The following is a 12,238-nucleotide window of genomic DNA, read 5'->3' as shown; positions in this document are numbered from 1 at the left end:
CCACTTTGCATAGAAAGTTCCACTGCAGAGAAATAATAATGATGACTTCTAACTCCACCACCAGTGTTTACTGAACATTTACTGTGTGTTCTCCTTAGGGTGGTTCTCCAGGCATGATCCATCTAATTCCAGGGCTGGGCTCCTAACCACTGGGGCACACTCCCCTGCCCAGACTCTCTCAACCTCCCTAGAGGTGAAGTTCCTGAGACTCAAATCTCAGGAGCCAGGTTCCCTTAGAGCAGTAATTCTCCGCAGGAGAGGAAGGTCATTTTGCTTCCTAGGGGATATCTGGCCATGTCTGGAGACATTTCTCATTGTTCCAACTAGAGGGCTGCTACAGGTATCTGTGGGTAGAGGCCAGGGATGCTGCTAAACATAATGTACAGGAATGTGTGACTTGAAATGCCAGGCTCACCATACACAAAAATTATCTGGCCCAAAATGTCAACAGTGCTGCCTGCCATAGAGACACCCTACTATAGAAAGTCTTTCCCTGCTACCTTCTCCAAGCAGCCATACTTACCCATCAAAGCAGGCTCAGTTTCAAAGAGCTCATTATAAAATCCACAGCCAGGTCTGTCTTCAGGAAGGGAGCCAGGGGTCCAGGCCATATTGGAGAAATTCCTTGTAGTCTTTAAAAAAAAATAAAGGTCAGTGTCAGCTCAATTTATTCTATTTGACTCTACCTCATGTACAGCAGGGACAACGGAAAAATGCATGTTATTTGCAAAACTCAGGCCCTGGTCTCTCAATTCAAACTTCTGTCCAGTTTGCCCAACTCTCCTAGGCTCTTCAAATCCAGCCTTCAGGTAATTTCATTCAAGGAAGGCAATATCTTTTTGCCGTTGAAATAGCTTCCTCAATCTTTTGACTTAAACCACGTCACTTTAGGTTTAAAAGATGACATGCAGGCCGGGCGCGGTGGCTCAAGCCTGTAATCCCAGCACTTTGGGAGGCCGAGACGGGCGGATCACGAGGCCAGGAGATCGAGACCATCCTGGCTAACACAGTGAAACCCCGTCTCTACTAAAAAAAAAAAATACAAAAAACTAGCCGGGCGAGGTGGCGGGCGCCTATAGTCCCAGCTACTCGGGAGGCTGAGGCAGGAGAATGACGTAAACCCGGGAGGCGGAGCTTGCAGTGAGCTGAGATCTGGCCACTGTACTCCAGCCCGGGCGACAGAGTGAGACTCCGTCTCAAAAAAAAAAAAAAAAAAAAAAAGATGACATGCCAAGTCAATGTTGTTGGGACTTTCGCCTGTGTTTGATGTAGAGAAATCTTGTTATATAGCAGCTTGAGATCTCGGAAGCACAGCTTCACTTGAAGCACAGCTCCTTCACACCCCAAACTAGTACATAGGCTCTGACAAAGGACATATTGCTGATTTTGTCTCACAGGGGACAGGACACAAAATTACCACTGATAAAGCACCTAATAAGCGCCCAGCACTGCCGGTGGTGTTGACTTCCTATGTCTAATCCTAATTAACCCTTCAGAGGGGGCACCATCATCTATCTGTTCCCAACAAGCAAAGCTTGGAGGCACAAACTCCTTGAGTCTTCCTGCCAGGGCCAGGAAGAGGCACAGCTGGTACACAAACCCAGGCCTATCGGGCCCCAAGTGCCGTGTTCTTTCCAGCATGCCACACTGCCTTTCTGTGTGCATATCCGTGGGCATCCTGAATGGGGGTCTTGAGCCCGAGGTTTGCACGGGAAAGGCCAGAGCTCCTGCGACAACCTGGGCCACTGCTTTCAGTGTGCATTGCGTTCATGGAGCCAAAGCCAGTGGGGTTTGGGGGTTCTGCTCCCTAATTCGGTCTCCTAGAGGAGGCCTTCCTTCTGGAATGGTCCAAAAGCCCTGCGGCACTGGCCCATGGAAAGGATGCTACCATGTGGCAGAAATGAACAGAGGAAACAGAGACAAATACTCCAGTTCTGCCAAGGCTAGTCCTATAGCCCATAAAGGAACAGAAGCCAGTTTGGAGGGGTGAGGAGGGCCCTTTGGTCATGAGTCCCTGAAAGGGGTCCACGGGCCCCAGAACCAAAGTAGGATGACTCAGGCTCTCAAAGGGCCTCACTGCTCTTCACACCCTCCCCTCATCCCAGCATGAAGAATTCCTAAAACCACAGGAAAGAGGAATTAATTGATCTGGCAGAGAGGATTAAATTGAGAGCAGAAAGAAGGACCCCCCCACTTGTGACCTCTCCCTTTTTTAAGCAAATGCTTTAGGGTCTGAAAGGAAAGAAGAGAGAGAAGTTGGTGAATATTTCCACTTGCAAAAGGTATCAGTAGGGTAAACGAGACCTGCTTCTATGAAATAGAAAAATATAAAATAGAAAGTATAAAAATAGGGACCATTTGGCCGGGCACAGCGGCTCACGCCTATGATCCCAGCACTTTGAGACACTGAGGTGGGAGGATCCCGTAAGCCCAGGAGTTTAAGACCAACCTGGGTGAGAGAGCAAGACCCCGTCTCAAAAAGAAAAAAACAGAACCTACTATTTAATGAGCACCTACTCTGTGCCAGGTGCATGTCATATTCTCATTATGCCTATGTTACAGGATAGCAAAGAACATGAGCCCTGGAGAAGGCAGGCTTGATTTTTGAATCCTGGCTCCACCATCTAATAACTTTGTGACCTTAGACAAAGTACATAACCTCTGTAACCTCGGTTTACTCACCTGAATAATACAGATAGAAACAGTACCTGCCTCATGGGCTGTGTGAGGATTCAATTAGGTAATACTCAGAAGCTCTTAGCACTTGGGCTAGTGTAAGGTAAGCCCTCCCTAAATGTCAGTTATTATTGTTTCTGTATGTGGTAGCAGGTGTTATCCCTATCTTACAGGTGACAAAACTAGAACAAGAAAGATCAAAGCAGTTCACTCCCCAGCAGGGAGTGAACTCATCCCCACCAGGAAAGCAAGAATGAGACTACAACCCATCTTTAGAAGTCTGTGGCGCCAAGGCCCCCATCACAGAGGCTGCAGATGGGAAGTGACCCCGGGAGACGGCTCTCACATTTCTGAATTTTATTCTTGATGGACTCAGTTTCAATGCAACTGAGGGGGAGAATTCCCAAAAGGGGATAAGGTGCCCAGCGGCCTCCTCTCCTGGTCTGGGCAGGCTCCGGCCGGAAGGATGAGTGAACTGGGGGAACTGGGAGGTCTTAATCTCAACTACCCTTACAGAAGGAAGACTGGAATCCCCACAAGAAAGATGAATTCTGGAGTTCAGTGCGAGGCAGGCCCTGAAAGACGCCTTTAATTACATGCCCAAGATCTCAAAGCCCCCACCGACCGGAGCCGCAGGTCTGAGTTTAGAACACCCCCCAGCAGTAAGCCAGCTACCCTGCACCGTAGTCAGACTGGAACTCTTCAGAGCGCTGACCAGCTGCCGCCCGTCCTGGAAGTCGCCTCCAGCCTTTACCATCTGCTTCACGGCCTCAGCATAGAGCAGGACGGCGTCGTGAAAGTAGGCAGAGTAAAGGCTCACCTTCAATAAGACAAGCAAAGCAGGGTCTCAAGAGGTTCATGGCCTCTTGAGTCACCGTCCAGCGGTGTTAGGAGGAATCTCTCTTCGTCCGCCTGACAGTGGCACACAGCAATTTCTTCCCCCATTCCACACAGCAGAGGGCCCAGCACACGCCTGCGCCTGCGCGTGCGCCTGCGCTGTGAAACCCAGACGTCGCGGTCTTCTTCATTTTCCTTCTGAATGCCGCGTTCCCCAATCAGATCTCCTGATCCTTCAGGGACGCTCTTCAGGCCTCAGGTGGGAGGGAGCATGGTTTCAGGGGAAGAGGGTACATGTTGGAACTAGACCAGCTCAGCTCCCTACTGGCTATGGGTAAGTTCCATAACCTCTCTGAATCTCAGCTCACTGCTTTATAAAATGGGGATAGGCCAGGTGCGGTGGCTCACGCCTGTAATCCCAGCACTTTGGGAGGCCAAAGCGGGCGGATCACGAGGTCAGGAGTTTGAGACCAGCGAAACTCCTGACATAGTGAAACCCCATCTTTACTAAAAATACAAAAATTAGCCGGGCATGGTGGCGGGTGCCTGTAATCCCAGCTACTCAGGAGGCTGAGGCAGGAGAATCACTTGAACCCGGGAGGTGGAGGTTGCTGTGAGCCAAGATTGCACCACTGCACTCCAGCCTAGGTGACAGAGCGAGACTTTATCTCAAAAAAAAAAAAAAAAAAAGGATAAAACCGCTGTTGGGTTGAATGTGACAATAGTTAAATGAGGCATAATAGGTAAACTATCCATTGCAGTCCCTGACCCTTAGTAGGTCTTCAGGACATGATGTCTTCTATTGATCAGTCAAGGAAAATACAATACAAGTGCCTACTAAGTGCCAGACACTGTTCTCCCAACAGTACCAGGTACAACGCTGACACTTAGTAGATTGTTCCTCAAATATTCTTTAATTGGTTATCTTGTCTTATATGTTGGGATCCACGATCAGCCCCCTCATTTCGAATCAAACTCCTTGTCATCAGTGGCCTGTGGTCACCTTAGGGCTTCAGCCTGGGCCCATACTGGAAGTAGCTCTAGCTCTGTACAAAGGTCTGTCTTCAAAAAATTCTCTGTGGGAGCCAGACACTGTGCCTTCTCATCACACACATACTGGGATTACCACAGGCGGACCCTCTCCCTCCTGACCATCTTCTCCCTGTTCCAGCCCATCTGCTGGCCCTGACCTGTCCTAGCTCCACATCTCTGACCACTCCATCCTGGGTCTAGGTCCTGGCATCCTCCTGGGGAAGGAAATTGTCATGGTCTGAGTAGCCATTAATAGCCACGCCTGTAGTGGCTCACGCCTGTAATTCTAGCACTTTGGGAGGCCAGGGTGGAAGGATTGCTTGAGCCCAGGAGTTCAAGAACTGCCTCGGCGACATAGAGAAATCACATTTGTACAAAAAAAAATTTTTTTTTTAAATTATCAAGGCGTGATAGCATGTGTCTGTATTTCCAGCTACTTGAGAGGCTGAAGTGGGAGGATTGCTGGAGCCCAGGAAGTCGAGGATGTAGTGAGCATGATTGCACCACTGCACTCTAGCCTGGGTGACACAGCAAGACCTTCCCTCAAAAAAGGAAGATACCTGCTTTGCTAGTTCCATGGACAATGTTACTAAATACACAACACCACAGCCTGGGAGGTAGATGCCATCATCAATCCCGTTTCACAGATGAAGAGACCAAGGTGTAGGGAGGTTAAGCAATTTGCTACAAGGTCCAACAGTTAGCAAATAGCAGCAGTAGGATGGGGGCATAGGCCTCTGCTCCAAAGGCGTTTCACCCAGTAACCTCTGAAGTATAAATTCACAGGAGAGCATCAAACTGCTGTTTATTTTGGGCGTGGAAGATGGGGAAGTGCATGTGTGTGTGCACCTGCATGTGTGTAAGGGAGGTGGGGAGAGATGAGGAGAAATAAGAGGGAGAAATGCAAAAGCCAAACACAAATGTCATCAAAGAAGGGGAGGAGGGAGCCTGAGCTGGAAGACCCGGCATCAGACCTGCTCCTCCGAGGAGATGGTGCTGCGGAAAGGCGGCCTCCTCAGCGTTTGGTAGACTTGTTTCCAAAAGCCTTCGTCTCCACGGCCTTCTCCGTAGGAGCTGAGGGCAGTGAGAGAAGCACTGACCCATACATCTTTGGGAGGTACATCATTTTCTGATTTGTCAGTACTTCCTTCCAAAAATGGTCCTAAAAAGTAATGAAATAAATGTTGGTGTTTGGTAGGAAATGCCTTGGCAAGGGAACTGCGTGTAACGCAATGTTTAATTTGAACCACTACATTCTAATCCTTGGAAACACAGTGATTCCAGAAGGCCTGCAATACAAGGTCCATGTTCTCTAGCTGGCATATAAGCAGTGGAAGGAAAGCCACAAATAAAAAAGTAAAAATGTACTTGGTGCATACAGCAGCTAAGATGCAGAGAGCTTACCTACTAACAATGATTACAAAAACTTAAAAAGCTTGGGACTATAGATTCTTGCTTTTTTTTTTTTTACTTGTGGCATAGGTGTTTTGTTATCATCATTATAATCTATATTATTACCATTATGAATAGTATATACCCAGTCGTTATATATATGTGTGTGTATATATACACATATATATTTTGACATCTCACACACACACATACATATATATATATGATGATATCATACCATAATATTCTGCAGCTTGATTTTTTTCCACCTAAACCTATACTGGGAATACTTTTATAAAATAGATTTATGCTATTCTTTCATGAAGCGGCATGAATTCAATTGCATGGACATTGGTGTATTCTTAGTTCCATTTTCTGCCACTACACACCAGTTGGAACTGGATCATCAAGGTGTGGGAGAAGGCAACAGGGGAGTTGAAAAGTTTCCCTGCCAATACTAAATGTGGTCCATCCTCTCCTCTCCTCATCTGCCTGAAGGCAGAGATGAGGAGGAAAGTAAAGAGAAAGGGAAGTGGTCACAATGGAAATCTAAGGTAAGCGAGTATTCTGGAAAGTCTGGCATGCCTTTAGAATTCCAGCTCACCACCCAAAGAAATCTGAGATGATTTTGTGCATCTGAAAGACTTCATGATAAAGAAGGAAAAATCTGGGACGTTACTATATATCTCCCTTTATTTTCTTCTGTCCTATTTCAGCTTCTTGTGATCATAGTTTTAAAAAGCTTGTTTTAGAAAAATAAAACTACTAGAAAAATAATGCAGTGTGTCCATAGGAAAAGGCAAGTGGCTTTTGTAGATGCCTGTTGTATAAGATGCTTACAAGCACAGACACAATAGCCCTGTGAGGCAGATACTACTTGCATTATTTCCATGCATCAGTGCACTTGATGAGAGGTGGAAAAGGAGCCCAGACCACCTGGGTTTGAATGCCAGCTCTCCCTCATACTAGTTGGATGGCCTTGGGCAAGTTTTGGCACCTCTCTGAACCTCAGTTTCCTCTTCTGTAAAATGAGGATGATAAAAGTATCTACCCCATAGGGTGGTTGTAAGCTGAAATAAGCTTTAATGTATTAAACACTCACAGTGAGGCCCAGCACTCCATAAACCCTCCAGAAGGCAGAGTTGTGTAGGGTGAGCTCAGAGTCTGAAAGGCTCAGTCTGGAATACTAGCTATGCCACTTGGGAGCTCTGAGATCTTAGGTAAGGTACCTTAATTATTTATGCCTTGGTTTTTCTACCTGTATATTGGAATGCTCATCATATCTACTTTCCAAGGCTGTTGGAAACACCAAGTACAAAAGGTACAGGTACATAAATAATGCATTTAATAACTGCCTCGCAAACCCATTGAGAATATTAAGTGCAATCATGTGCGTAAACCATGTAACTCAGTCCTCATAGTAAGCAATTGTATTTTTAGCCATTCTCATCATTACCAAAAGAATCAAACCACCTAAGAATTGCCTCATTGCATCAATATGTTGGTCTTTCCAGCCCTTAGTTAGAGCTTCAGCAGGGACACAGGGAGGTAGCTGTGGAAGAAAAAGAAGTGAGAGCCACTTGTGTCTAAGAGTCCCTTGGGAAGGTCTTAGCTACCCAGTAGAAATGACAGTTCTTCCTCAACCGCTGTTGTCTGATACGGCGTACAGAGGACCAGGCCCTCAAGCCAGCCGACCTAGTTCAAGATCTGGTTCAGCCTTTCACTAGCAGTGCAGAAGAACTCTGGGTAAGTTCTTCCAGCTCCGTCTTAGTCTCCTAATTTTAAGATGAGGACGCAAGAGTGCCTACGTCATAGGGTTGTAGTGAGTGCTCAGTGAGCTGATGCATCCGGGTCATAGTGAGTACTCCATACCTCTTACTACCGGAGCCATTGAGTTGTCGACGGGACCCACCTCCAACTGCTGCAAAATGATGAAAATGAATTCTCCAGTGTTGAGTCCCAGGTTCTCTGCAGCCAGCAGAATAATATTTGCATCCTCTGAGCTGCAGATTAAGATGATAACTATAAGAATGAAAATCAGAGTCAGCCAGTTGCACGTGCTCGTGTATGTGTGCGCTCTCATACATGCTCTCACTCTCTCTAAGTCTAGCCTAAAGCCACTGTAAAAGAGACATGAACTTTTTCTTTCCTTGGGCATGTTTTAGGAAACAGGAATGCCTAAACTAGTCCCTGAGGTTTTACTTCTTTAACCAAGCCTGCAGTGTACAAACTAGCAGCTATAGCACTGAAGTCTTTACTGCAGCCTCCGCACAATGTACAAGTCAAAAAAGTTTGAGATCACTTCTGTGCTCTAGGTTTTTTCTTCTTTTTGGCTCAAAAATCAGAACAGCAGACCTGGCTTGTGACTTGTCAGCCACACCTCAATTAAGAGGAGTTCACAAAGGACCTAGAATCAAGGGCATTTGGACTTTCTGAGCTGGGCTGGCCGGAGGGAGGAGTAGGCCGTGGTACTTTTCTGCCATTTAATCACATCACTGTTCATTTTCAGAATATACAAATGAAGTAGTGGGTTTTATTTTTTTATTTATTTATTTTTGAGACAGAGTCTCGCTCTACTGGCCAGGTTAGATGGAGTACAGTGGCATGATCTTGGCTCACTGCAACCTCTGCCTCCTGGGTTCAAGCAATTCTCATGTCTCAGCCTCCAGGATAGCTGGGATTACAGGCATGCACCACCACACCTGGCTAATTTTTGTATTTTTAGTAGAGACAGCATTTCACCATGTCAACCAGGCTGGTCTCCAACTCCTGGCCTCGAGTGATCTGCCCGCCTCAGCCTCCCAAAGTGCTGGGATTACAGGCATGAGCCACCACACCCGGCCAGTTTATTTTTTAAATGAAGTAAATTATAGTCGATTTATCTGAGCTCCAATGTTGTGTCAGGCACTGTGCTGGGCACAGATATAGCAGTGAACGAGCCATCAGACAGACAGCATACAAGTGAACAGATTAAAGAGATCACTGAAGATTCTAATTAGTGAGGTTGGAAATGGATGCTGTGATGCTAATGGGTGGGGAGGGGAAGCAACTTCACATCGTGTCATTAGAGAAGGCCTCCCTGAGGAGGTGGACTCTGGACCCAGTCAGCAATGATGCAAGGATGAGAGGAAGCTACCCTCAAGAAGGTGCTGGGTAGGCTGGAGTGTGACTCAGACCACATAAGAATTGCCTCATTGGATCAGTATGTTGGTCTTTCAAGCCCTTTATTAGAGCTTCAACAGGGACACAGGGAGGTGGCTGTGGAAGAAAAAGAAGTGAGAGCCACTTGTATCTGAGAGTGCCACATTAGCATCACTGGGTGGAGTGGGTGCAGGTGACACCCTAGGCCAAGGGAGTAAAAAACCCTAAAGTCTCAAGGCTGGAGAGAGTTTAGTTTATTTGAGGAACAGAAAGGAGTCAGTTACTAATTCATGCTAGAAAGTTGAGCCTTATAGATATCACCACAAAAATAATTGCTGTCGTATGTTGACCAACTACTTGTCCAGACATGGTGCTGAGCACTTTAGAGGTGTAACCTTATTTAATCCTCCCCTTTCTATGACATAGGTAGGATGATTGTCTCCATTTTATAGATAAGATACTTGAGACAGAGAGATTAAGGTACTTACCCAAGGAGGACACAGTTTAAAAGTGTCAGAGACTGGATTCAAACCTAGGTCTGTCAGTCTGCAGAGCCCCTACTGTAAACAAATAGTGAACTCCAGGACCCAGCCCACCTGGAAGATGCTTCTAGAACTTACTCTGTGTTTCATAACACTGTAGCATGTGGGGTTTTACTTTAGACCAAAAAAAAAAAAAAAAAAAAAAAAAAACCAAAAGCAACCCACAATTTTTTGTTAGTGATGTCAAGCAATAAAGGAAATTGCTTTTATATAGTATTAATTTTGTACCTTGTTTCCATCTGTTTTTACACTCAGAGAAAAATGAAGAGTTTTTTTTTTTTTTTTTTCAAATAACCTGCTTGTCCCATTTTTCTCTCCAAATAAAAGCAACAGAAGACTTTTCTACTTACCCCTGGCAATTGATGATATCCTCCAAAGATGCTCTTGAAGAAGGACTAAACTATTTTTGGTGTATCTCATGCTGGCAGTGATGATAAAATGGGAATTGAGTTCGTTCTGTACAACTCTCCACAATTCATCTACTCCATCCCAGGAGGAAGCCCCAGCGTAGCCTCCGAACATCCCAATGTGTTTCCAGCCCAGGTACTGGAGACTTTTCTGGAGCACGTCACCAATGTCCTGCTTGGGTGGCACAAGTTTCACACAGGTGTCACACAGCTTTTTGGTTTGTCCAACAAAGTCAAACATGGAGATGTTCCACTCAGAGGCCAGCAAACCGATAGCCTTGAAAATAACACAAAGGATGTCTTTGCATAATTGAGTTTATGTACACGCAAACCCCAGTGTAAGACATCTGCATAAACCTCAGATTCTGTGAGTCTATGGGTCATACCGGGCTGTTGCTTTTGTAATGTTGATGACAAAGTCAGTCTCAGAGAACAAAGATAACAAAAGCAAGCATTAATTGAGCACTTACTATGTGCTGAGCACTCTAAGAGCTTACATATATCATTTCAACTTTCACAACATTTCTAGGTGTTACTATTACCCCCTTTTTAAGATACAACAGGAAGACACAGAGATGTAAGTTACATAGCTAGCAAATAGTGGAGCAGGGTTGGAATTCATGTAATATGGTTCCAAGGCCCACACTCACAGTTACTCATCCTCTCTTTCTTTCTTAATTTCTCCCTTATTAATTTTTCATTCATTTTAATTAGGGGCCTATCACATACAAAAACTTTGGAGACCTTGCTCTTGAAGGAGCTCATGGTTTATTACAAGAACCAGGGTATATAAAAAATAGCTTTAAAGTGAAATATATTCTTTAACATGTATAGATAATAGATTTATAGGCATTTAGAGAAGTAAACAATTACTTTTGATTGGGGAACTAGGGATATGGAGGGCAGAGATAAAGGGATAAAGAAAGGCTCCATGACATTTGATATTAACTCTTAGACAGGTAGCCTTTGAACAGATAGAAATGTGTCAGATGGGGAATTCCAGGAAAGACTGGCTCAAATTTAAATGTAAACTTAGTTCTGCAGCTCCAACTAGTGATAGTTCTACAATATTGTTGAGAGCAAGACCTGTGCTGCTCCTTCCTGTTCACCTTTTGCATCAACACTTTTCAGGTGACATGACACCCAAGGACACCAACAAAACTCATCCCAACAACCAAACAAATACAGGTCATTCGTTTCCCTCATTTTCTTACTGTAGGTAAGGTAGTTTGCCATACTTGATTCTTTCTCATTTACTTGCATTTTCACTGATTAATTTATTATATGCACCAAAGAAAAGCCTACTCAAACAATTGATAATTTTCTATTTAAAACCACGCATTTGTTTCTTCTTAATTTCCTAAGCCTTATAGCTTAGGAACATGAGAGTAAACAATAAGAGTCTATATGCAACAGCATCAAGTTCAAACAATCAACAAGAGGAGGAAGAGGGTAGGTGAATGAACAATTATTGATCTGAAAGGCTTTCTGGCCAGATATGGTGGCTCACGCCTGTAATCCCAGCACTTTAGGAGACCGAGATTGGTGGATCACCTGAGTCAGGAGTTTGAGACCAGCCTGGCCAACATGCTGAAACCCTATCTCTATTAAAAATACAAAAATTAGCTGAGTATGGTGGGGCACTCCTGTAATCCCAGCTACTAGGGAGGCTGAGGTGGGAGAATCACTTAAACTTGGGAGGCAGAGGCTGCAGTCAGCCGAGATCATGCCACTGCACTGCAGCCTGGACAACAGAGCAATACTCCATCTCAAAAAAAAAAGAAGGAAAGAAAGCAGAAAAGAAAGAAAGAAGAGAAAGAAAGAAAGAAAGAGAGAAAAAGACTTTCTAAAGAGAATGTTAACTCTTCTAATTATATAGTCTAATTGCATCTCAAAAATGGTATTCAAGATCTACACGGTTATTATTATAATAATGTGACCCTTGCCAGGAGATTATTCAAATCTGTACCATCATCTTGAAGGCCACCCCTTCCAATGGAAACTCAAAGTTTCCAGAGGCTATATATATTCTACCTCAGTTGCTTCTGGGCATGCTGGTCCAAACAGGGCAGAAATCTGTTCTTTCTGGACCTGGTTGTTGAAAATAGCAAGAGACTCCTTGGTGCTGCAGGCTGAGTTGGTGTAAGTGAACTCCCAGCTGAAATTTCCAAGGTCCACTAGCTCTGAGTTGACCTTGTCCAAGGCAATCTG

The 12,238-nt window shown here is 44.9% G+C and overlaps 1 protein-coding gene across 1 annotated transcript in view; it reads left to right on the top strand.

Annotated features, from left to right (window-relative positions):
* The first annotated feature begins 3,727 nt into the window (after positions 1–3,727).
* LOC105466832 (acyl-CoA synthetase long chain family member 5) overlaps positions 3,728–12,238 on the top strand; it is a 77,403-nt gene continuing 68,892 nt past the window's right edge. The window contains exon 1 of the mRNA XM_071069147.1: positions 3,728–3,847. The gene's annotated coding sequence lies outside the window, so the exon portion shown is untranslated. The remainder of the gene's footprint in view (positions 3,848–12,238) is intronic.

This window comes from Macaca nemestrina, chromosome 9 (genome assembly GCF_043159975.1).
Source record: "Macaca nemestrina isolate mMacNem1 chromosome 9, mMacNem.hap1, whole genome shotgun sequence".
Lineage (NCBI taxonomy): Eukaryota > Metazoa > Chordata > Mammalia > Primates > Cercopithecidae > Macaca > Macaca nemestrina.
This window is presented reverse-complemented; position numbering and strand designations above follow the sequence as displayed.